This window comes from Solanum dulcamara, chromosome 7 (genome assembly GCF_947179165.1).
Source record: "Solanum dulcamara chromosome 7, daSolDulc1.2, whole genome shotgun sequence".
NCBI lineage: Eukaryota > Viridiplantae > Streptophyta > Magnoliopsida > Solanales > Solanaceae > Solanum > Solanum dulcamara.
The window spans coordinates 38,586,118-38,613,692 of NC_077243.1; the positions used below are offsets into that span (position 1 = coordinate 38,586,118).

The 27,575-nt window shown below is 37.0% G+C and overlaps 1 long non-coding RNA gene across 3 annotated transcripts; it reads right to left on the reverse strand.

The window, feature by feature from the left end:
* Positions 1-1,710: 1,710 nt before the first annotated feature.
* On the reverse strand, positions 1,711-26,459 carry LOC129895087 (uncharacterized). 3 transcript variants are annotated; one of them, XR_008767720.1, is made up of 4 exons: positions 15,154-17,315; positions 13,789-13,853; positions 10,322-10,388; positions 1,711-1,993 (listed from the first exon to the last, which is right to left on the reverse strand). It is a non-coding gene; the product is annotated as an uncharacterized LOC129895087 (long non-coding RNA). The 3 variants fall into 3 exon arrangements; XR_008767719.1 differs by lacking the exons at positions 10,322-10,388; positions 15,154-17,315 and adding an exon at positions 25,877-26,459; XR_008767718.1 differs by lacking the exon at positions 10,322-10,388.
* Between the last annotated feature and the right edge of the window lie 1,116 nt (positions 26,460-27,575).

Genomic DNA, 27,575 nt, shown 5'->3' on the forward strand with positions numbered 1-27,575 from the left:
CAAGCTCTATGAGATCACAAGGGACAACTCTATGCATGGTGGACAAGGGAAAATCCTTATAGACTTTCTTAGCCACAACCGACTCACCAACGGAGGTAGACACCAAATAAGGCTCTACTAATATTTCGGGCAATATATCAAACCTATTAGCTAAAAATGGAGTAATAAAGGACAAGTTTGCACCTGGATCCAATAATGCATATACATCAAAAGTAAAGATCTTTAACATATCGGTAACCATATTTGGTGTTTCCTCAACCTCCTGCCTCCCATGCAAGGCATAGAAACGGTTGGTGCATTGACCACCTCCTTTAGCTTGTTGGCCATGAGCAACTTGGCCTTGAGGCCTACCACCACCACCACCTCTACAATCCCGAGCATGATGACCCGATTTGCTGTATTTGAAGCATGCATTTGAGCCCGCCAAACACTCACCTTTATGGGCACCAACATTTTCTCTTGGAGCTATTGGATTGGGACCTTTATCCTTGTTGAACTTGGGAGGAGAAGTATTGGTGGAACCTTTTCCCACAAACTGTTGCCCACCTTGGCCGTTGTCATTGTTACCATAACTGGACCTTTCAGGGTTGAACCCTCCACTATCCACTCTAGCCCTTTTGAACCCTCTAGACCTCTCCCTCAACTTCTCTTCTTCGATTTGTTCCGCATAAGTCATTAATCGAGAGATGTCCATCTCTTTGACCAATATGGACATTTTGCACTCCTTGGACACCAAGTTTGAGACCAAAAATAAACTTGTTCATCCATGCCCGAGGGTCAGAGATCATAAATGGAGCATACTTGGACAATTTCGTAAATTTGAGGGCATACTTCCTCACACTCATACTCCCTTGACAAAGGTTGATAAACTCTTGAATTTTGGCCTCTCTTAGCTCCAATGGGTAGAAGAGGTCTAGGAAGTCACCTTTGAACTCCTCATCATATTGGCCCCATTTCTTCATCCCTCTCAACAACCCATTATTCGCACCAAACTCGTGCTACTCCTTTGAGTTGATAGGCCACTAGCTCGGCCTTCTCATTTGGAGGCACACCCATGATAACCACAATTTGATACACCTCATCAATGAACTCCATAGAGTCCTCATCGATTTTGGAACCATCGAACTCGGGTGAATTCATCCTTTGGAAATCTCGAATCCTAGAAGCCGGATTTTGCACTTAAGGAGGAGGAAAACCTTGATTACCTTGGTTGGCTACATCTTGATCCAACAACATAATGATATTACAAAACTCGACATGGGTTACCCCTTTCTCATGATGTACGACATCGGGAACTGGAGGAACTTGGTCTTCGTCGTCGACCCTTGCTCTTAGAGGTGCTCTTCATCAAGGCATTATCTAGAGAACACAAAATGGATCGTTAGTTAGAAGAAGGCTTAGGACACTCTAAGGCATGACATGAATTTTAAAAAAGTGAAAACTTTCCTAAACGTCCATAGTCTCCTATTTATAATTGTGGCCCATTTCACAACCATGAATAAGACCCTATTTAACGCAGCATATTGGACTCCGAGGACCATTTCAAAATCTCGAGCTCTGATACCAAGTTTGTCATGATCCAAGCCTAGGGCCTAGATGCAACACGGAGAATGAAGCACCCGGAGGTACCTCACCCAAGCCTCTTAGCATTCATTGACCATTTCATTGGTAATGATAAACAACAAGCTGAAACATAAGGGGTAATTGAGACTAAGGGATTCTTACATTCAATAAGAGTCAAGGTCAACACAACATCATTTTCTATGTCTAATAATACCTTCTATATTAAGACTTGGCAGGGGCTAAGACATGTCCCTAGCTCACCCTCAAGATTAGGTCAAATTATCAAAATATAACTCAAATGTCTAAACATAACATAAGCTAGAAAGGTTAGGAGTGTTTTTCCCGGAACATAGGAACTCACAAAAAGTGGTAGCCTTCAACGATCAACTTAGCCATGAGGAGGATAATGTGGAGCAACGCCGATTCCTACCTGGTGATACCATATAGGCAAAAGTATGTGTTAGTATTTTGAATGTACTAAGTATGTGAGCATGCTAAAATGAAGGACATCATGTCATATATAAACAATATGCGTAAGTGGATGCATGCATGAGAAAAATCATATGAAATCTTAAAATATTTATTTTGTGGGAAAGTGACCGTAACCGACATTTAAGACAATGCGAGCTAATATATGGAATCCAACATAACCCTCTACATTGGCATGGGGAGACTACTTGCTTTGTAGAACTCCGTCAACTTTAAATATTCTTTAACTTTAACTTTAATGGCTAATCGTGGATCCACTAGCCTACATAGCCTACAATGGCTCCTATGTTGGCATATAGCTAATACAATATGTGACTTTACTTAAGGACCCCTTAGGTCGAGTCCCCATCTACATGTTACATTCGATGCTAGGTCAATCCCACAGAATACATTTAGACATCATAACAGCATAAGCATTTATATAACTTTAACATTAAATCATCATTCGATAGAATAGCTCATTAAAACCTTTCATTTTATTCAATGCGAGAATTATCCTTTCACATTGAAACCTTACTTTGGCTAAGGAGCCCTTTCCATTAATTAATCATTTCATAAGACTCCCTTTACGTAAACATTTACTTCATAACTTTCCTTTGGAGTCAAAAGCTTTCAATACAACTTCATTGAAACATTCAAAACTAGGTAGGTTCCATTCATTCAACCTTTAAATCATTTAAACCAATGCTAGCATGCATGAGAGTGATGAAATACATCAATTTAGAACATCTCAAACAACCCATCATTCATGCTTTAAAGCTACTTTTAAATATTCATGTAAGAACCTTTATAAACATTCATTTCATGAAATTGAGGATCAATATATATAAATATAGGTAAATAAACTAAAAATACTTCATAATCTAGTCATTTAGAATCATTATGTAAAAGCCATAAGATTTCATCATTTAGAATTTGAAATAACAAGTTGAGAAAACATTTGGGCTCCATGGGTGTAAGAACCCATGGATGAAAATCCACATACCTTGGGGACACAAAATCCCTATGAAAACTTGAGGAAGAATGGAGACTTGAGATGCCTTGAATAGAAAACCCTAGCTTTGCCTTGAAGTTCTTGGGAGAGCTTGAGAGGAGGGGAATTTAGTATATTGAGTATAAGTGTTGAGAATGAGGGTTTTAGAGGTTTTAGGGACTATAGATAGAAGAACTCAGCCTCCAATATGACACCATTTCAAAATAAAACGTAGGAAAAAAATAAAATGCCCCTTTTAAAATCTGGCCGAAAAAGACTTCAAGGGGACCCTTCACAGTCCGTGGTGCTCACCACGGCCTGTGATGGGGTCCCATGGTAAGGGACTTATAAATATTTGGAAAAGGGCATGTATGGGTAGTCTCTGAAGTTTCACCATGGAGCCACCTCACGGTCCGTGAGGGTCATTACAAGCCGGGAAAGGTGGTCGTGGTGCAAGTCCTGCAAATGGACTTGTAGGGTCTCCACCACGAGGACAGACTATGGTCCATGGAGGGTTCCACAATCCATGGTGTCGTCTGTGGACCCTACCTTAGGAAAATTCTGAGGTTATTGGGGAGGGCTCACCATGGAGGGTTTCACTGCCCGTGGTGCTCACCACGGTCCGTGGTCCCTTTCCTACAAGTCCGAGTCTCTGAACTCTACCACGGTTGCTCACCACCATTCGTGGTGCTTACTACGGCCTGTGATGGCTTCCATGGTCAGCTCCTGGTGCCAGTTTTCCATACTTTCTGAGAATTCATCCGCATTTCCTTGGTTTAGGACCTTTCACATTTCTGGGGTCTTACATTACCAAACGTTCCTGCCTTCTGAGCAATATTTTCAGATCTAAAAGGTTAGTTCCTTGGCTCTTTGGTGAGTCGCCAAGACCTTTTGACGAGCTTCAGAATCCAGTTTTCATTATTTTCCCTCTTTAACTAAAATTTTGACGTTTCAACTTTTGGAGCCTTACATCTTCAAACTGATCCTTCAACTTCTTAATTTCTGTTGAAGCTATACAGTAAGGAGGGATAGAAATAGGTTAGGTATCAGGGAGAAGATCAATACGGAAGTATATCTCTCTTTCGGGAGGGATACTTGGGTGGTCATTGGAAAAAACTTTTGGAAACTCATTAACAACCTAAACTAATTCAAGAGTAAGAACTTAAGATTTAGTATCCCTAACCTGCACTAGATGATAGATGCAACCTTTGGAAATCATTACCTGAGCTTTAAGGTACGAGATGAATTAACCTTTAAACACGGAATTACCACTCTTCCATTCTAGGACTGGCTCATTCAAAAATCGAAACTTAACCACATAGGTTCTACAATATATTGAGGTATAACATGCATGAAGCCAATCCATACCAAGTATAATATTGAAATCAATCATGTCAAGCTCTACTAGATCACATGAAGTAACTTTGTGAAAAACTGAGATCAGACAATTTATATAGACTCTCTTAGCCATAATTAAATCACCAACATGAGTATAGATCAAAAAAGGCTCTATCAAGGTCTCAGGACTAACAAAAAATCTCAATGCAAAATAAGGAGTAAAAAAGATAGAGTAGCAACTAAATGTAATAATGCATAATCATCAAACTCAGAGACTTTTAACACACTGGTAACCACATTGCAGGACTCTCCCAAATCCTGCCTAGTCTGAATAGCATAGAATTGGATTTGGCACTGACTGCCACCGAAACCTGAAGTATTACCCTACTGAACTGCATGACCTATCGCCTGAGTCTGAGCCTGGGGTCAAGCATCACCTCCACAATTCTTTACATGGTGACCTAGCTTACCACACCTATAACATGCACCTCATCCTACCAAGCATTCTCCTTTATGGTTCCTTCCACATTTCTTACATGTGAGGATGACTTGATCACTCAGAGCTCCTCCTTGAACCTTAGGGTTAGCCATTCTATCTTTATGAAACTTTGGAGCCGAAGGGTTGGAAGCATTTTGGCTCAAATACTTTTGACGAAATTGAACGACCACTATTTTTGGACCCAGAATGTGATATGTCACCACCATCGGCCCTTGCCCTCTTGGACTCCCTTGCCTTCTCCCTAATCTTTTAATTCTCAATTTGCTTGGCATGTGTCATGTGCCTTGAGCTATACATTTCCCTAATTAGCATGAAGGTTTTACACTCTATGGAAACCAAGTCCAAAACACTCGATACGAATTCCTCATGCGAGCTCTTGGGTCGGATACCATAAATGGGGCTTACTTTGACAATTAGGTGAATTTGAGGGCATACTCCTTAACACTTTTGCTATCTTGTTTCAAGTTGATAAACTCTTGAATCTTAGCCTCCCTTAGATAGAGAAACACCCTTTTGAATTCTTCCCAGACAATAGGATCTCCTCTCTAGCTCGCTCAACTTTCCATTGATCAAACCAAATTCTAACAACCCCTTTCAATTGGTAAGCGGCCAACTCCTCCATCTCCACCGAGCTTACCCCCATAATCTCCACAATCTTTTGAATGCTTTCAACAAATTCGTATGGATCCTCATCTACCTTTGGCCAATGAAACTCCGGTGGACTCATCCACATCAAATTGCAAACCTTTGTTTACATCGTATCTATATTTAGGTTCACGGGAGAAACTACTTCTCTATTGGATTGAGCCACCACGGCTTGAGCAAATACTTGGAAAGTGTCTCACAACTCCGCTTGAAAATCTTGTTCATTCAAGGGATCATTTGGAGCTTGTTGTTGCTCAACATTTCTTCTCAAGGAAATTCTTTGTGGAGGCATGATTCTAAAATTGCAAAGATAAAGAGTTACAACGAAAAGCCTCAATGTTTAACTCTATCACACGACATAATAATGAAGAAAGAAGTGAAGTTTCCTAAATGTCTCATAGCCTCCTATTTATAGATGTGGGCGCTTCACACCGATGAACAAGACTCTACTAGACGTGGCATGTTAGACTAGTAGAGTATGGGTGGGGTCTAAGACACGTTGATTAAGCTAGACTCTAGGCATGACACATTGATTAAAATATCAAAAGAGTCAAACCAAGCCACTTAACATATCATACATGAGAATACTGTCACGATCCGACATAGGGCCTAGTCGTAACAAGGAGATTGAAACCCCGAAGGACTCCAACATCATAACAAAGTCTAAACCATGAATAAAAATCAGATAATGTAACATGATAACATATACTCAAAATATTTGTCCAACTAGATGCCTCTATTCATGAGTATGAGCGGGGGCTAAGACATGTCTCTAGTTCACCCTCAATATAAAACATAACAAAAGTCTTTGAATACAATAACCAACTCGATGACTAGTCCCCGATAAATGAGGACTCACCATATACATCGCTAGATAGGAAAGCTTAACTAGCCACGTAGATGAATATGATCTTCATCCTCAACTCCTATATTATGAGACAATATAGGTAAAAAGTATGTATTAGTACGATGGAATGTACTAAGTATGAGGGCATGATATGCAACGTAAATCATGAGATGCAATGGTTAAGTAAAACACATGATAAGATGAGATAAGTAAAGTCATGAAAAATCACAGTAACCAAAGCATTTGAAAAGCATAATTTAAATTATTGCATACATAAGAGATCATACATATGTGGAATAGGAACCATAACCGACAACAAGACCATGCGATCTATAACATGAAATCTTGTTGTCTCCCTATACAACGAAGAAAAGAGGAATCTACTAGCCAAGGTAGACTCTACATGCCTAAGTGGACCCACTAAGCGATTATGTGAACTGGGTACTCACCCCTAGTTCTTAGACTCGGATATTCACCTCTAAGCCTTGATATTTCGAGTACTCACCTCTTAGAGATTTGAGTATTCGCCTATAATTCCTTTGTTCCTACAGTGACACGTAGTTCAAGAGACATGAGGTTGCTACTAGGGCTTTTGGTAGGGACCCCACCTCAAGTCCGCTCAATGCTAAGTCAAATCCCACAAAATATATATATATATATATAGCAAAGAAATCATAAATGACATATATCATAGTCATGATCATAGGTTTGAAGACATAGAGTAGCTCATTTTTATAACATAAGTGAATTGCGGGTATTGTCCTTCCACATTACCAATCATATATACATAGCTCATATCATTAGGCCTTAAGGCACCACATTGGGTCCTAAGTCACCCTTTCCATAATTTGCATGAAAAATTATAATTCAAAATATACTTATAGTCTATGATTATAATTGAAATACATAATCATAGTTCATACTTGAAAATTTGGGTAAAACATGAATACATGATCAATTGACTTGAAAATCATGAATTTGACTTTAAAACATGCATAATCATATACTTTTTATCAGCCCATATATAATTCATAAGATAATATCATTGGAAAATATAATTAAAAATATCCATAATTAATATAATGAACCCTAGAGATCAATATAGGAGAATTCATATAAAAACTCTTCAATTCAATGCAATAACCATCAATATATATCAAAATAGTCTCATAATCATAATTTGAATCATAATTCATGCAATTGGACTAGAGATCATAAAATCATAAAATATCATATTTTTAATTTGATAGAAAACTTGAGAAATTGATTGGGCTTAATGGATGAAAGACTCCATGAATCAATACCAACATACCTTAAGGGAGAAAATTAAATAATTTGGAAGAACTTGAGAGTTTTGATGGAGAGCTTGAGTGAATATATTTGAAGTCTTCAATGGAGTTCTTGAGAGTCTTTTGTAGAGAGAAATATTTGAGTAGGTGAATTGTAGAATAATGAATAGAATTAGAGGTTTTTGTTAATTTATAGAGCTGAATTAGGTCCTAAAAACATCTAGGTTCATTAACTAACAATTAGGGAAAAGTCTAAACTGTCCTTGCATAAAACTAAATTCGTCCAAAAAAACTCGTCAGGTCCGCAACACGGACTTGGCATGGACTTTGCTATTTTGTGCAATTTCTTCGAAAATCTATCTTTCGATATACGGGTCCTAAAAATCCACCGAGATTATTTACCTCCAGGTTTTGAACCTTGATAGATATTTCAAACTCGGATTTGCCAAAAAGATTAAGGATAATGCATTACATTAGAGGCCTATATTCCCAAAACATTCTTAAGGCACTTGTGAAGATTTTGAGGATTGTTACAATATCTCCCTCTTGGGAACATTCATCCTCGAATGAGATTTAATTAATATATGAAGGACATGGAAAAAGGACTAGCAACCCAAAATGAACAGGAAGACACTTCAAAAAATGCATAGAGCATGTAAACTTTATACTTAACATAAGACTTAGTCCTTGAGAAGAAGAATCATTTCTCATGAATCATGCATACATATGAATGACATATGGAACTGAAATGTAGGAGTTTAATCGATATAATCATGAACAACTTAGTACCTTTAGGCTTGAGCGGAAAGAAAGAGATACGAATCACGTTTCATCATGTCCGATTTTGCTTCCCCCTTAGCACACTCTACTTGTTGATTCCTCCATAACACTTTGACGGATGCAATGTCTTTATTTCTTAACCTCTTGAGTTGCCGGTCTAAATTCTCAATCGGGACCTCCACATAAGTCAAATTCTCTTCAATACTCATATTCTCCATTGGCACAATAGAATTTGGATCACCCACGAACTTCCTCAATATTGACACATGAAATACCAGATGAACTAAAGCCAACTCAAATGGAAAGTCTAACTCATATTCCATTTTGTCAATATACCTTAGGATCCTACACCTATATAGGAAAATTTATCCCAAGAGTACTACTCCTCACCACCACATTTTATCAAACCTTGAGACCTTATCAAGGAGCACCCAATGCACCGCACACTCACCCACATGCCATCCACCTTCAAGCCTAGTTATATAACCATTCTAATACACTCACTTGTAATCATCATCAATTAAGAATTTTTATTTCTATATTAGCATCTCTACATTTACGTTTGCATTAATTCCTACTAACAGACACACCAATATACTCTTACCTATATATTGTTCATAATAAGATCCATCTAGCTCTTCCTCCATGTCTATAACCTTAAATGGGGTAAGCATACCACAGTTTATCAAAATACGGAATGGCTACTCTCTATCTATCTATCATGACCCTAAACTAGAGCCTTAAGACAAGAACTGAAGCTATCCCTAACTACTGAATTATGACCCTTCCATTATAGAATAAACTCATTTAAGAATTGAAACTTGACTCAATGAGTTCTACAATCTATATAAGCATAAGATGTATGTAACCAATCCATACTAATCATTACCATTTCAAAAGGGAGTTCACACTTATTGGATGAAGCACCACACTAAGTTTGGAGACCAATAGAGGGGTAAGGCTGAGATCGCTGATGACTATCTGTATCATCCTTAGAAACCCATGGACAATGCCTCAACTTATGATCCTTCGCACCACAATCAAAACAAACACCCGAACCGGCTAAACAATCTCTTGGATGGTACCTTCTGCACCTTTGGCATGCGAGAAAAGCTTGACCACTATAGTTTTCACCTTGATATCTAGGGTTAGGCACCCTATCCTTGTGATACTTAGGCACTGAAGTGTTATCAAAAGATGATTCATTCTCAATTCGGGCCTTCTTAGTCAGCCTAGGAACCTCCTTAAGTTTTTCCTCTTTAATTTGCTCAGCATGAGTCATGAGTCTAGAGATATCCATTTCCTTTATTAACATGGCCATCTCACATTCTTTAACAACCAAATTTGAAACCCCTGATATAAACTTACTCATTCGGGCTCGAGGGTGGGACACCAAAGTCGGAGCATACTTAGAGTACCATTCTATTGCACGCTATAGATCATGAAAGAAGTGACGATTTCCTAAGACGCCTCATAGCCTCCTACTTATAAGTGTAACGCGTTTTACACCCATGAATAAGACTCTACTTGATGTGGCATGTTGGACACCCTAGGACACTTGAACCTTGTGCTCTGATACAAAGTTTCTCACGCTCCGACCTAAGGCCTAGTTGTAAGAACCCCAAGGGGCTCTAACCAAGCTTCTTGTACATATCATACGCATACATAAGATAAAGTATAAGCGGAAACATCATAAGAAAGTCTAAACCATGAATAGAAATTGGAGAATGTCACATGACAACATAGACTCAAAATATTTGTCCAACAATATGCCTCTACGCATGAATATGGGCGGGGGCTAAGACATGTCTCTAGTTCACCCTCAATATAAAACATAACAAAAGTCTTTGAATACAATAACCAACTCGATGACTAGTTCTCGATAAATGAGGACTCACCATATACACCGCCGGATAGGAAAGTTTAACTAGCCACGTAGATGAATATGATTTTCATCCTCAACTCCTATATTATGAGACAATGTAGGCAAAAAGTATGCATTAGTACGTTCGAATGTACTAAGTATGAGGGCATGACATGCAACGTAAATCATGAGATGCAATGGTTAAGTAAAACACATGATAAGATGAGATAAGTAAAGTCATGAAAAAATCACAGTAACCAAAGCATTTGAAAAGCATAATTTAAATTATGGCATACATAAGAGATCATACATATGTGGAATAGGAACCATAACCGACAACAAGACCATGCGATCTATAACATGGAATCTTGTTGTCTCCCTATACAACGAAGAAAAGAGGAATCTACTAGCCAAGGTAGACTCTACATGCCTAAGTGGACCCACTAAGCGATTATGTGAACTGGGTACTCACCCCTAGTTCTTAGACTCGGATATTCACCTCTAAGCCTTGATATTTCGAGTACTCACCTCTTAGAGATTTGAGTATTCGCCTATAATTCCTTTGTTCCTACAGTGACACGTAGTTCAAGAGACATGAGGTTGCTACTAGGGCTTTTGGTAGGGACCCCACCTCAAGTCCGCTCAATGCTAAGTCAAATCCCACAAAATATATATATATATATAGCAAAGAAATCATAAATGACATATATCATAGTCATGATCATAGGTTTGAAGACATAGAGTAGCTCATTTTTATAACATAAGTGAATTGCGGGTATTGTCCTTCCACATTACCAATCATATATACATAGCTCATATCATTAGGCCTTAAGGCACCACATTGGGTCCTAAGTCACCCTTTCCATAATTTGCATGAAAAATTATAATTCAAAATATACTTATAGTCTATGATTATAATTGAAATACATAATCATAGTTCATACTTGAAAATTTGGGTAAAACATGAATACATGATCAATTGACTTGAAAATCATGAATTTGACTTTAAAACATGCATAATCATATACTTTTTATCAGCCCATACATAATTCATAAGATAATATCATTGAAAAATATAATTAAAAATATTCATAATTAATATAATGAACCCTAGAGATCAATATAGGAAAATTCATGGAAAAACTCTTCAATTCAATGCAATAACCATCAATATATATCAAAATAGTCTCATAATCATAATTCATTCAATTGGACTAGAGATCATAAAACCATAAAATACCATACTTTAATTTGATAGAAAACTTGAGAAATTAATTGGGCTTCAAGGATGAAAGACTCTATGAATCAATACCCACATACCTTAAGGGAGAAAATCAAATAATTTGGAAGAACTTAAGAGTTTTGATGGAGAGCTTGAGTGAATATATTTGAAATCTTCAATGGAGTCCTTGAGAGTCTTTTGTAAAGAGAAATATTTGAGTAGGTGAATTGTAGAAGAATGAATAGAATTAGAGGTTTAGGTTACTTTATAGAGCTGAATTAGGTTCTAAAAAGCCTAGGTTCATTAACTAATAATTAGGAAAAAGTCTAAAGTGCCCTTGCTAAAAACAAAGTTCGATCAAAAAAACATCGTCAGGTCCGTGATGCGAACTTGGTGCGGACTTTACTGTTTTGTGCAGTTTCTTCAAAAAATTTATCTTTCGATATACGGGTCCTAAAAATCCACTAAGACCATTTTCCCACAGATTTTGACCACCTAATCGATATTCCGAACTCAGATTTGCCAAAATAATTAAGAATAATGTATTACATGAGCAGCCTATTCTTAAGGCACTTGTGAGTATTTTGAGGATTGTTACAAATACATAAGGTAGTTAAGATTAGGGCTGTTCAAAACCGTCCGCTACCGATAACTCATTCGCAAAATTGGCTTACTGGCTTATTGGTATTGGATTATCAGATTAGCGGGTGGAAAATGAATTTAAATTTTATAATTAATGGCTTATCGGTGTGGGGGATGGATTACTCAATTTTGTTATTGGATAAACTGTTAATCTGTTAAGAATTTATTATATTTTATCCATAAACATATAAAATATGTATAATATTGAAAATTATAATTTATAAATCTAAAATAAGGGTCAATCCCATTTAATTAAACAGGCCAAGCCCGTTTAATTAAACAGGCCAAACCCATTTAATTAAATAGGCAAGCCCATTTAAAGTAGCAACCCTACTTCTACTCTTCTACAAAGTTCTACACTTCTACTTGGACACTTGGCTAAGCTTAGCTACTTGCCGTTGCCGCCTCTGTCTTAGTCTCTCAAACTCTCATCTCTCATTCTCTCTTGCCAGTTGCGCTGCCTTCTCTTCTCCTCCACCAGACCTCCCCTCCTTTCCCTTAGGCCGTCGAACCTCCGCCTCTATTCTCTTTCCAAAAGCTGGGTATGAACACTACAGAGGGAGAGAAGGGATAACAACAATTCAAAATCTCGACACAAAAAAGGGTTTCAAAGATTCAGTGATATGATATCAGTAGTGGTTTAGGGATTGATTACTATCATACTAAAGCTGTCCTTCCTTCACCTAGAGATCTTATTAATACGGTAAAGTTTTTACCTAATATAAGATATATGACATGTGCCGGAGTGCTTTTAGTAGTGTGATTTACCCCAAGACTCGTTCTTTGTAGTGACTTTCTTCACTTTGATTCTTAATTTACTTGTCCAAAAAGCTTTGGAACATACCTGACACAATTGTTGTTGTACTGATGAGTTTAAGCAATGAATAATACATGTCAAAATATGTTTCTTTTTATTGTCCCATGGAGATGGTCATTTGAGATGGCTACTGGGTACAAGTTTTTCTTCCATTTGTAAAGTTTGGGGGGGCTGGTGATATGTGTGCTGACAGCAGAAACCACCTTGCTTGCCACGATTTATAGTGGGCAATAGATAGGTTGCTTTCGCGTTTAAAATTTTACTAATGCTACAAAACTTCTCAAAGTTTTGATTGACAGATTGCAAGGCTACAATGTATATCAGTCTGCTAGAATTTTTAAATTATTGTCTTTGGGTTGATTCTGAAGATACAAATAAATTCGAAATGCCTTTTACTCGGTAATCTATACTTAATCGATACACCATCTGATAACCGCTCGATAATTGCTAATCCGATACCGAATCAACCAATATCTTATAGGTTGGCTAGCGGATTAGTACTTTTAAAAGCCGATAACCGTTAAGTCAAACCGTTAAACATAATAATCCATCTGATCCGCCCGATAAGCAGCCCTAATTAAAATATAACAAGAAATATCATAATGCGGAATAATGGTCTCAACATGAATATCTCGATAAAAGAGAAATTAACCTTAACTCTAATGGAAAAGACAACATAGACTCTATGAACATCTAACATGCCTCTACTAGTAGTTTAGATATGGCATAAGACAAGCTCCTATCTCACTAAAATAAGGAATAAAAGTCATAAGGAATAATAGAAATCATAATGTCTCATCCTCGAATCAGGATGACTCACCAATCAAGAGGAAAGTAAGTTCAATCTCTAGCCACGAGTGAGATATGCGTGATGTACGTTCGACCCTACATTATGATACAATATAGGCAAAAATTATACATTAGTACATGGAATGCACTAGAAATGTGAGAAACATGCATGAAAAATGATAATAGGACATAGTTAATATGAACAAGGGATGCATGACCAATATCTAAAAAATATGAGTAAAACATGAAAATATTTGAATATCATAATCATATGAGAAATGCATCATAAACATCAAGAGAACTTATAACATAGCATATACATGTGTGGGATACGACCATTAACTGATATATAAGACCATGCGAGCTATAACATTGAATCTAATGTAACTCCCACATCGAGAAGAGAGAGGCTACTTGTCAAGGTAGACTCTGTGAGAACCTCTTTAACATTGAGATATTTGTGGATCTACTAGCTAGTCCATAAACTCAAACCTAATGGGGAAACTTAGTTAGGGACTTGAAGTTTCTACTAGAGTTCCCTTAGGTCGCTACTTGAGCTTCTGGACCTCACCTCACCTCAAAGACCTTCTGGTGCTTATTCAATATCCCAACATAAGTCATAAATCATAGTCATTAATATCATTAGGAAAGGCTATAATGAATACCAATCCTCATCATAAAATAATCACAAGAGTAGCTCATTAACTTGATGATTCATACAAGAAAATCTTTCGTCTTTATGAATCTATGAGTCGGTGAGAAAATCTTTCGCCTCTTTAACATGAGTGTGTGAAGAAACTCATCACAACCATTATACTTGTTTGAAACATCATTGAACTCATTATTCATTACTTTCAAGAGTCATTCATAAGTCCTTGATAATCATTCATAAATTCCTTTATCAGTGATGATTATAATTCTATAAATTCATACTTGAAAATAGCATAAGGAATGGGTCCATGAAAATCAATTGAAAACATGCAATTGAAACTTGAATCATGCATAAATAGATCAATGACAATGAAATAAATCATAATTAAATTGACCCAATGCAGTTTGATAAGAATTAGGGCTATAAGATAATGCATAGAAGAAGAATTGGAGAAAAGCTTTTGAGACTCCATGGATGGAAGGATCCATGGATGAATTCCAACATACCTTGATATTAAATCCTAAACAATGGAGATTAGGAGACTTGAAACCTTGGAGTCTATGAACCCTAGCTTGACTTAAGAATTTAACCTTGAAAGTATTCTTTTACAGAGAGAATTATTGCAACTAATGATTGGAGAAATAATGAGGGGATTTTAAAGGGTTTGGGTGGTCATAGTCTTTAAGAGTAGGCTTTAAACGATGTAGTCTAGGAGTTAAACAAGATGAAAAGGGAGAAAAATACCCTTATTAAAAGTCTGGCGGGGACCACTTGGCGAGGTCAGTCGAACTCGCCTTCCAGGTCGGTGAGTCACCAATCCTCTGTCTAAGAGCTCACCTAAGTCTCCAAAGTCCATGAACTACTCCGCACGATATCCAAATCAGTAAAGAAAACTTGTACTATGATCAGTAGGGTGCAGAAGTATAGTATGAGTACCAACAAGCGACACTCAGTATGCATCGGCCGACTAAGCTCCAAGATAAAATAAGTATAAAGAACATGTAATCAAGCAGTATATATCACAAGTAACTAACAAAAATAATATGGAAGCCTGCAATAAGAAGCATTAGATATAACAAAGAGAGAAAAGATAGGAAATAAGCAAGGAAACCAATGACGTACGTGGTGGCGCCAGCCCAGGACCTAAACAAGACGACACACTACGAAGGAGGACAACTAAGTGACAACCTACTAATAGAATTAAACACACATATCACATAAAGGCCCAAAGGACCGTATCAACTAAATCCCTGCACAAAAAAGTTATATAAATAAGAACAAGGGCAGTAATTACCTTCAAACAAGAGACCACCCTTTATACCGCCACAAGTTTGCAAATAGTAAGGCAATACCTCCCGAGCGCCTATGTGCCCAAGAAGTTCACTCACAAACGGGTAAACTCGCACGGCATCCCATACTACCAACAAGTACAAATAACTATGTTGGTGATAGGCAATGCATATATGAATGAGAGTCATGCAATAAAACCAATAGTACCATTAGTGCCAAGTGTCTTATACCAAGATATATAAACATACTACGCCTATCTTGGATAGCTATGGGGGGCTCGAGACCGCCCATATATACCTGTCTATTTCTGATCCAAGTCTTATATCAATATAGTTATTAATCTGTATGTCTGATCATCAAAAATCCACTCCATTGCACTGACCAGAGATAAATAGTCAAATCAGAATAGAAAGGGTCGAAAAATCTCTCCGATCGAACCGAAATCATAAAATGACCACATCTTTGATGCCTTGATCTAATATCATAAAATGAGTGCATCTTCGATGCCTCCAGTCCACTAAAAATAGTAGTAATAAAGGTAGTACTACCCCTATTCAAAAATCGATATAAAATAGTTTGGGTTACAACCCAGCTTTGTCAATTGAATTTCAAGAACCAATGCATGCATCGAGATCGACTACATCCATGAGAAAATAATGATTCAATGCAATGCATGTCATCATCAACACCTAAACAACACGCACAATTACATACAATAATGATGTCACAAGCACCTTACCCTCTAGAGCATAGAACCAGGACTAGCATATGCAACCGACCTCTAACCAAGGCCTAGGGCTCAAATCTACTCCTCTAACTCAGCAACAAAGCCCAAAAGGGAAATCAACCCTAATTGGGTAATAAGGAGGAGGAAAATGAGGAAACAGGTGCTAAGCTAGTCAATCAATACATCTAGATCCAACTGGGAATACAACCTCGAGATTTCAAACACAGCTAGCCCCGCCAAACAGCAAAAAGAAAGCATAGGGAATTTTAGCTCTAAATCCAGAAATGGAATCCAATAGTAGTTCACAAGCCTAACTGGATGGAAATCACTACACCAAAGCTTCAAGATAGGTGCTACAATAGTAAAGGACACAGTCTCATAAATTCCAGCCAATAACGGCTACACCAACTAAGTTTTTTATCCACCAACATGGGTTATGGTGCAGTGGTGGGGCTACTTCACCCTTACCAAAGGTCTCGGATTCAAGCTCTAGAATGAAAAAAATTATGTTGGGAGTGCTACCTCTAAATGGGCCTTGGAGTGCGCAATGTGAATTTAGTCGGGGCTCCATGGGCTCCGAACATCGAGTGGAAAACCAAAAAAAAACTAAGTTTTCTCCCAAAATCAATCCTCAGGTGTGAATCCGCCAATCACCATAAACATCAATCAAGCCACCTAACATAGTCTAATTACGGCCAAACTTAGGCATAATTAATAGTCTTACCAACTAGACTAGAAGTCTCAAAAAACAGCCTAGCCTAAGGCTCACGTCGAGACAAAGAAGAAAGAAACTCGGAATTGAGTGTAACCCATCACATACAATCCAAACTACAAGCTATTTATACTAAACAATGCCACATGAAGCTCAATCAAAAGAAAGGAGACTGTAGCCTACCTCGAAGCCGAACACGTGCGCTCCAAGTCCACTTCACGGTAGCTTTTCATTCCAAAAACAACTCCAAATGCCCCCACGCTATCAAAATGTTGATCATCTCGTCAATACAGACATTTTGACACAAAAATCGTATTTTTCGGAGATGGACCCAAGATTGGATCCAAAAAGGGATTGTAGGACCCGCAATAAAAATCCCAAAAATGAGTCTGTGAAAAGATTCTAAATGTATTATTGAGCTTGTACCCCAAAATGGGGGCACAAATCGATGCTCAAATGAGAGAAAATATCCCAATAGTAAATTCCACCATTAAAGCTTAAAGTTAAGCTAGGACAGCCCTTTTGGGGAAAAAATAACCTCAAATCGATGCCTTTCACGCTTCCCAGAACCGACCAACACGTAGCCACGTCTCCCACCAACCCAATGCACTTGGAATCGCCCAAAATAGAGCTCTTTAGCTCCTAAATTGGAAGAAAAGGAAATGGGGGTTTGGGATGTTCGCGTCACTGGTCTTAATTAAAAGACCAATGAAATGCTCTCCGTGAATGCAAAGGAAAAGGTCCACGAATGCGGAGGCTAAACCCCCAAAGCTCCACGAACTCGGCAGGTACCCCGCGAATGTGGAGACCAATACTTAAGCCTCCGTGAACGCGGCCCCATCTCCGCGAACACGAAGACCAAGGACCCTGGCTTCCGCAAATGCGACCAAGGTGGCGCGAACGCAGAGACCAAAATGGGTCTGCACCAGCTGATGCACATCACCTGGTTTTGGCAACTTTTCCAACTCCGGTGGGGTGCTCAGAATTCGTTCAGAACCCTGTGCATGCAAACGAAATATGCTACCCCATCAAATTCGATGTTCTAAACTCAATGATGCAGTTGAAATTTCCATCTAAGGTCGTCTTGACAAAATATACGTCCCACACCAAAGAACCAAATTGAACCAAAATCTATAAAAGGCTTGAAATAAGACCAGAAGCCTAGGGACATGAACGAAAGGTCGTTCTAGACCAAACTCAATATTCCAGAGCTAATCACGCTGATGAAATTTCAATCCAATCGCGTTTCCCAAGAATGATGATCAAAGTCAACCTTAAGCCAAATTTTAAAAACTAAAGCGCCAAATGCCCTCAAACTCGCACCGATTACCTCGATACGCATGTCGACTATGCTACTAGCCTAATTTGGAGTTGATGGAACCGTCAGAATTTTATTTTGACGTCATTTTTCTAGAATTTTGACCAAAATCAACCGATCAAACTCCAATAGCTCCAAAATAGGGAAACAGGCATAAAACCCAAATGAACTGCCAGGAGACTGAACTGTCGGTGTTGGCAAGTTATAAATGACTTGGGTCACTATAAGAAAGCTCTAAACGCTGAAAAGATCAAAAAAGATGAAAATAACCTTGAGGGTCATTACAACATCCACTACTTAAAAGGACTTTTTTCCTCGAAAGTCAAAGGATAGAAAAGGACTCAAGGGCACGAAAAGATTAGAAAGCTAGGCCCACAAGCTCCGCTAGAACTACAGATACCTTCTCGGGTCGGGCAACGCCAACCCAGAATTCAAGCTAAGAGAAAACTCCCAAATTCACTTTTCTCCTTCATAACCCAACCCAACTTCCATTTCCTCTCTTTTGATACTAACTTCAACTCAACAAGAATAAACTTAACCGAACGCACCAGACTCATCCGAGTTAAACCAAAATCACATAGATTTCTCAAAATTAGGTGACTAACAAACAAGAGAAGCTGCTAAATAAATCCCAAATTCATGACTCTTTAATCATCATTGGTATCCTACCCATCCTAAACCACAGTAACAGCTCCTAGCATCATCTGAACATTGCCCAAATAACCACGAATGATATGCAAGCATCACCTAAACATCAAAGACTGGCAAGAACTCAAAATAAACAACTCCGCCCAGGGCACAAACCTAAAGTTCCAACCTAATGACTCCTAAAACCCATAACTTTAGTCTGAAATCTATCTTTCAAGACTAAAAAGGTTGCTCCAAGGGACAACCAATTCCACTGGAGGAGAAACTGCACTGAGATCAACTCCAATGTCACTTTGCTGCCAACAAAACTTCTAGAAAATGAACCAAAATGAGAATCTAACCCCAAAAGTAGTCGAAACTAATGTCATGAGTCCATGTATCACTCCACGAGTGCAAATCTGAGTAAGCCACCTATCCAGGATCAAAACCGACCTAATAAGCAGTTTATTAGCATATTAAACCTGCCAAAAGTGACCCAATAGAACCGAACCATCGCAACAACTACCACAAGCGGACCCGCCAGTGTAAGTCTGAGCTAACCACTCAAACTCAAGAAAAGCTAAGCCGACAGGTAGCGAGTAAATAGATCAATCCATCAAAAGCAACTCAAATGAAGTTGAACCATGGCAAGGTACACCACAAGGAACATTGTCAGCTAACCATAATGACACACATGAACCTCGCACCCTGAACAAGAAACCAAGAGATGATACCACGAATTACTTTGACTCCATCCTAAAGTTGGGCCTTCAAAGAGAAATTTCATTCACCCATGGAAGCCAAAATCTGAACTAGTCAAAGCACACCACAACAGAAAACCCAAGTAAAAAATCTGACTCTTTAAACCATCGACACACCTGCGATAGATTACCGATAGAACCAAGGCACAACATGGAATCACCGAGATTGAAGGTAGTCCTGGTTGTAAGGTTAAAGAAGCATGTGATTGAAATTGCCGACAAGTATTGACTAACCATCTAAAAGTCCAATAAACACAAGAGTACACCAAGGTAATCCTGATAGGCCACAACTCATCAATATGAACGCTCCCATTCCACAATAACCCCCTCCCGCTAATTGTTGGTCGGTCACAAGCATAAGAAGACCACCATTTCCATGAACCCAATAGAACAATTTGTACAAGACACTTCAAGCTAAAACATCACTATACTTAAAATAAACAAAGACAATTTCAGTTCTAGTCTTCCCAACTCAAACATAGCCATAAAGAGACAGCCTAACATATGCGAAGGGCAAACCTTAACTTCGCCACCTAAGGAACTAAGAATGGGAAATCACGCAAAGAAAGAATTATCAAACGAGATCTACAATAAACCACAAGGGCCACAACTATAGACACACCCTTCTCTCGACAGCAACCTCATACCAGCTAAGCATACTGGAGGGGGAGACAAGCTAAGAGGGGAAAGGACTAACCCAAGAAAACTCTAGAATGGTTAAACGAAACCCATCAGAGCAATCAACTAAGCTCAACATCCATAAGGTATAACTCTACCACTATTGCAACATAACAGTAAGACCAAAATGATCCACTACTAAAAAAAATCATCTAGGGGAGATAAACACATACATATAGATTCAGGTAAAGCTATCATAGAAAACAACAGGCAAGTAATCAGACTAAATAAGTACGCTCACATAAGTCCAAGTAAAGTAATTGACAGAATCACAAGATGAATCTAACAAGTCAAGTAATCACCGATGAGTATGAAGACCCCAACACCCAACCACTACAAGCAAGGAAGGTCCTAGAAATAAAATTTTCACAAATCCAATTGATACCTAGGGCCTCGTCCTCTGTCTGACCTGCAGAAGCATGGAATGGAATGTGCCTGGCCTCGAACTGAACACCTATACCACTAACTGCAACATTCAAGGTACCACCTCTAATGGACTGTACCTGAGCCCTATGAACCCGATACTGCCAAGCTTGTCGCCTGCGATGGGTGACTATAGGATAATACCTAGCCAAATGTCCCGACTCATTGCATGTATAACACCGTCTACTAACTGCAACCCGCTGAGATGGCCTGATTAGCATAAAATGAACCCTAAAATCTGGATGCTTAGAAGACATACCCTTAGAAGTTTGTCATGAACTTTGTCCACCGTGGGTACCATAACCTATCACAGGATTGCCTGAAACCTAAGGTGCTCCCACCATGGGTTCAGTAGGTCTAGAGTGAGGCTGACCTTCACTAGGATGATGTCTACCTCAGGGCGAGATGCTACCTCTACTGCACTGACGGCGGGATCTCCTACCTCTACCTCTATAAATCTCTATACATGCATGATCCATAGATCGTACATAACTGACCACCTAGGGGAAAAGTAGACCCCACTGCTATCAAGTACTGTGATGCTAAGTTGAGCAGCAAAATCAATCCCTCGATAAATCGCTAAGTCATGTCTCGCTCCATAAGAAACAATGTAGTGCCCTGTTCAGTCTAGAAACTCCATCACATACTCAAAGATCAATGAATAACCTTGCTGAGGACCAAGTCCAACCCTAGGCTGCAAACCACTTGGTGCACCCAAAACCACACTTTCCTATGTTGTATGCTCATCAAGACGCTAAATTTCTAACGCTGGATCCAAAAGAGCCGAGGTGGTCATAGATACCGTCAAAGCCTGGGTAGTATGCATTGATGCTCTAGCCATGTCCATCGAAGAGCTCGTACTATCCATCTAATGAGGAATGAATTCTAAGAAAGTATTTAGAGATTGATCAAAAAAAAATCACACGATAAGGAATCAAGAATGGAGTATCCCTAAAACGCCTTATTGCCTCCCGAAGATAGGATACAGATATCTCCGCACTGATTCACAGAACTCTACTAGGCACTTGCTCTTATATCAACGATACCGACGAACCTAAACTCTAATACCACTCTATTACGATCCAATTTCTGAAGTCATAATGACACCTACTATCAACCTACTAGTAGGTATGCCTAACCCCCACAGTCTGAAACCATTGACAACAAACCATCACAAGCGGAAGGAAAGAAGCAAATAATAATAATATTAATAACAAGAAAAGAAGAATAGTAACTGACGCACCACATTTTTCTCAAAATGCAATTGCAACGACGTGACAGCACTTTCTAAGATTTTACAAAAAGAGAAGAGTCGTCATCTAACGAATTAAAGGTGCGTTAGGGCACCATCTATTCTATATTTTAAAAAATAAAATCAAATTTAAAGGTCTACAGTACCAGAATTCGGGTAAGGGTTCAAATTACCTCAAAAGAAAAATGTTAGGCACCTTTCAAAGTCCACAAATCTGGGTTCCAACCAAATCTTACAATCTATATGGGGATTTTAAAATATAGCAAATAAGATCTCTACTTTTATTAAATTAAAGTAGAACTAAGTGATGGAAAGATTTTTCTTTAAAACAAAGACATAAAGAATTTATACATTAATTAACATAATAAAGAAAGAGACAAGCAAGAATACAAAATTTACACAATCCCATGTAGAATGAAAATAATCATTTTTATTAATATTTAAACTACCCCAAATAAATGCAAACAAAAATATTAAGTATATATTAATAAATAAGGATTTAACTAAACTAAATTAATTTTTCCGGATCGGTGTTAGGCTTATTAACAGAAGACAAGATACATAAAGTATACCCGAATCACCTTTGCATCATTTCTGAGGGGCCTATTTATCCCTACCCCATCCTAAATTCATTTGTTATTATCCTAAGAAGCGATCTAAAAGAAATATAAGAACTAACGTAATAAAACGTGTCTATCGTCCCATCTTAATATCCAAGAAGCACTGAACTTGATAATTGGTAGGTTCTAGACTAAAAGAAAATATAAGTCTCCTTAGTAGACACGTCGTCAAACAAAACAAGGAGGACGAGCATTTAGCACATAAAGTCTCAAATAAGCATCTAATGAATTAATTTTACCATGCTTGAAAACACAAACAAGTAATGAAGGTCTTAATAAATATGTGTGTGCAAACATAGTTAAATATAAGAGTTAAAAGTAGAATGTCGTGGAAAAGGATCAATCATTAAACATATGAAGGTAATTTCAATTGATAGACTAATTATAATAAAAGAAGACATTCTTAATAGCTTTAATTATTAACTAAAAGTATTTATAAAATTCTATAAATATGATTTCTAGTTAATAACATGATGAAGATTGATTAAAGTACTATAGGCATGGTTTCTAAGTGAAATGATATGCTGAAAATTTATTTAAAAAATATTGTAGGTATGATCTTAAAAATAATATGATAAATAATTACTAAAGACCTATTGGCATGATTTCTACATATGATATCATGTTAAAAATTTATAGCAAGTATTATATGCATGATCCTTAGATAAATTGACAATGAAAATGTATTAAAATTTTGTAGGCATGGCTTCAATATAAAATCACATGTTAAAACATTTATTAGATCCTATAGGCATGATCTCAATAACATAGTGGAAGTAATTATTAAATCCTAGATATGATTTCTATATAAATTAACATGTTGAGAATTAGTTATTACGTCCTATAGGCATAATTTCTACGTAAAACATTCTAAAATATTTTTACACCTAAATGACATGCTGAAATATTATTAAAACCTATAAACATGATTTCTAGATAATTTTAGCATGCTAAAAGAATATTAAATAAATCCTATAAAACATTATTTCTAAGTAATGTGACATGTTAAAAATATTTATGAAGATCTTGGGCATGATTTCTATACGAATTGATATACTAAAATATGAAAACCTATAAGCATGATTTCTATAACATAATATACTCAAAATATAATTAAATTAAATAGGCATGATTTCTATATAATTTTAACATGATAAAAAATCCTATTGGCATGATTTCTAATTAAAGATATGTTTAATATATAATTAAAATTAAACACTAATTTTAAAGACATGAGAGGGTGACTTTACTTTAAACTAAATAAGGATAATCATGTAAAGGTTAGGCTACACATGATAATGGGCAATATTAAGATTGAACCAGTTTTATTAATTTTAGGCCGATTTTAATTAAGCAAACAAATATCCGTAGAAATAAAATTAAAATCATATTTAAAATTAATCTAAACATGATGGCTATGATCAAACAAATAACTCTTATATCACATACACACAAAATTAAGGTGAAAATAAAAATACAAGTAGCACATAGTTCTCCTCCCCCTTAGATTGTCCCCAATTATTTTATTATATAGAGCATTGTTTTACAAAAAATATTACAAAACCAAATAGAGAAGCAAGTAAATAAAATAATACAAATTATAAACAAAATATTTAAAGTAAAACAATAAAATCCCGGCTTCGCTGCCAAAGCGAACTCTTCGTGTCTTGAATTTTAATTTAAAACCTGTTGAACTATTAAAGTATACAAACAAGATATCGAATAACAACAATATACAAAGATTACATAGCTTTCAAAATAGAGAAGGTGGTAACATATACATATTAACATATAATAGAGTAAACATGCATATATAGAGAAAGGTATGGAACTAACCTGGATGCCTTCCATTTTATTTAACAAGATAAATCATACGAGAACTTAAAAATAAGACAATGTAAGAAATGCTAATAAGAGATAATTATTCTTAATAAGAAATACTAACCGGTTAAGTAGGCAATAATAAGAGATAATAAGAGAGTTTGGAGCACAATCAATTCCTATCTCCAACACGTCAAGATCACAAGAACCTCGAGGGTTCCGAGCAGTGCTCGTGTCAGAGAAGCCGGAAGAACAAGAAAGAGATTTTGAAATGTGAGAGAGAGCTTAGTGAAAACGTTCAGTGCTCAAAATGTAAAGTATATTTTTTGCTAGAGTCCAGTGAACAAGTGTGTATGAAAAATGTGTATCCAAAGTCGTGAAAAGTGAGTAAGAAAAAGTTGTCTTCCCCAGTGATGTTAAGTATAAGAAAACGCCTAGACAGTAAAAAAAAAAACCTATCCCAATAATGACTAAAAGCTTTTCTTATATAGTGATGAGTAGAGGGCACCATAAGAAGAAATAAAATCAATTAAGCATGAATCAGTGGGAAGTCCCTTCCTTAAACACATAAAGAGGATCAATACATAAATCAAGTAACATTTACCATAATAGGGACAACTACGAATCCTAAGAAATTAGATTAAATAATAACAAACATCAATTATACATACTACAAAAGGAAGATTGATCAAGAAATATTACTCTTACCATAAATAAATTCCAGAATCAAGTATCTAATCGACAAATTAGATTACACACAATTAAATTAAATACAAAATTTATTTTAATTTCAAAAAGCTACTGAATCAGTTCAGTGAATGAAATGTGCAGAAAATAAAGGCATAATCAGTATACTAAAAGCTTTAATAATGCCAAAATCAGTTCAAACCATACCAAAATTAACAAAATAATTTAGCAAATTTGAAGCTAATTTAGACCAAAAAAAAAAGGGAGGCTTCATACTAAACTACTTAACACCAAAAATATTCACTTTAGATTTCAGAAACATTCAAGGATGAAATAAATAGCCACACACATAATCCGAAACCTTAAGACGAAGAAGAATGTGAACGAACCAAATTCGAGTATCTCAAATTTAGTAATTCCTTGGAGAGAAATATAGAACTGAATGGATGTATAACAAATACACTGTTTCAACCAAGACTTTAGTAAAAAATCAACCAACAGTAAAATCTTATACTCAACTAACAGAGGACAAAAGATTGAAATGAACATACCCGGACATCCGTCTTTGACAAACGATGAGCTTGACCTCTAGTTTCCAATCGATCTGGCCGTTTCCAAAGAGATCGTCGTCACTGTTGCTTCGGACTGGAGCTGGCTGGTGACTCGACGGAGAAGAGGGAGGAGTTCGACTGGGTCTCCTGGTGTCTCTCTTCGCCGGAGAGTCGAGAGTGAGCAGAGAAGAGGAGGCAGTTCCTTTGTGAAGAAGGAGGAGTGGTGGTGTTTGGTGGCTCTATCCGCCGGAGGAGAGTGACGCGGCGGCTCGATTTGCCGGTGGAACGGCGAGACACTCTTCTTGCAGGCGAGGCTTCGCCGGAGACGAAGCGGAAGAGAGACGCATGGGTTGTGGGCTGCGTTTTTCAGAGAAGAGAATAGGGGAGAGGAGGTCGGCGATGGCTCTTTTGGGGAAGGAGAAGCGGCGAAGGTCGTCTCTCCGGCGAGAGATACAGTGGCGGCGAAAGAGAGGCGGATGGCGGAGAGGAGAGGTGGTGAGGTCTTATTAGGAGGGGGGGCTGGTTCCCTCCTCTTTTTGGAGAAGAAGAGAATGAATAGTTTAGGGCTTTTTTTTGGGGGGTTGATCAATATAGAATAAACGAATGAGATTAACATTGAGATTTAAAATTAAGTTATATTGAATTCATATGGGCTTAGAATTGATAAGATTTGCACTAAAATTAGTTAGGATTGACATGAATTGAATGAAAAAGGCTATGATTTAAATAAATTGGAGGAATAAATAAATAAATTATTATTTAATTTAATAAAAATACTACACATATTAAATAAATAAAATAAGTAATAAATTTTCAGATAAAAATAAATATATTTCACAATATATTATGTAATATATACATAGTAAGCAAATATTTAAAATTCTAAACTTATATAAAATTATTATTCTAATTTAAAAATCCATAATAATACATAAATAAATAAATAAATTATAACAACATACTTAAATAAATACTAAAAAAGTTGAATGTAAAAAAATCATTAAAAATTTAATAATTCATAAAATAATTAAATAATTATATGAATAATAATAATAAAAATAAAAATAATAAAAATAATAAAATTTTGTAAATTATAAAGGTAAAGATATGTAAATAATCGGATAAAACTTAAACATAAAATAAAATATATAAGTTTTAAAATACTTACTCGATTAAATAGCAGTCCGAGAGTGGGTTTTAGGTCGGTCAAAATTGGGTGTCAATATTAACAATACAACAAGATAACCCTCAAGACCTAGTATCAGTGGGCAGTCGAGCTACTAAACTAAAGTAAAGGAATACAAGGATTTTACAAGTACAATAATAGTGCAACTCTTTCCGAATACAAAATAAAAACTAGTCCAAGCTAAAATACAAATAGATAGGCCACTCCGAATGCCAAGAGCTCACCCAAGTCTTCAAAGTTCAAGAGCTACTCCGCACGATATTCAAATTAGCAAAGAAAACTTGTACTATGATCTGTAGGGTGCAGAAGTATAGTATGAGTACCAATAAGTGGCACTCAGTAGGCATCGGCCGACTGAGCTCCGAGATAAAGAAAGTATAAAGAACATGTAATCAAACAGTATATATCACAAGTAACTAACAAGAATAATACGAAAGCCTGCAATAAGAAGCATCAGATATAAGAAAGAGAGAGAAGATAGGAAAAAAGCAAGGAAATCAATGACGTACCTGG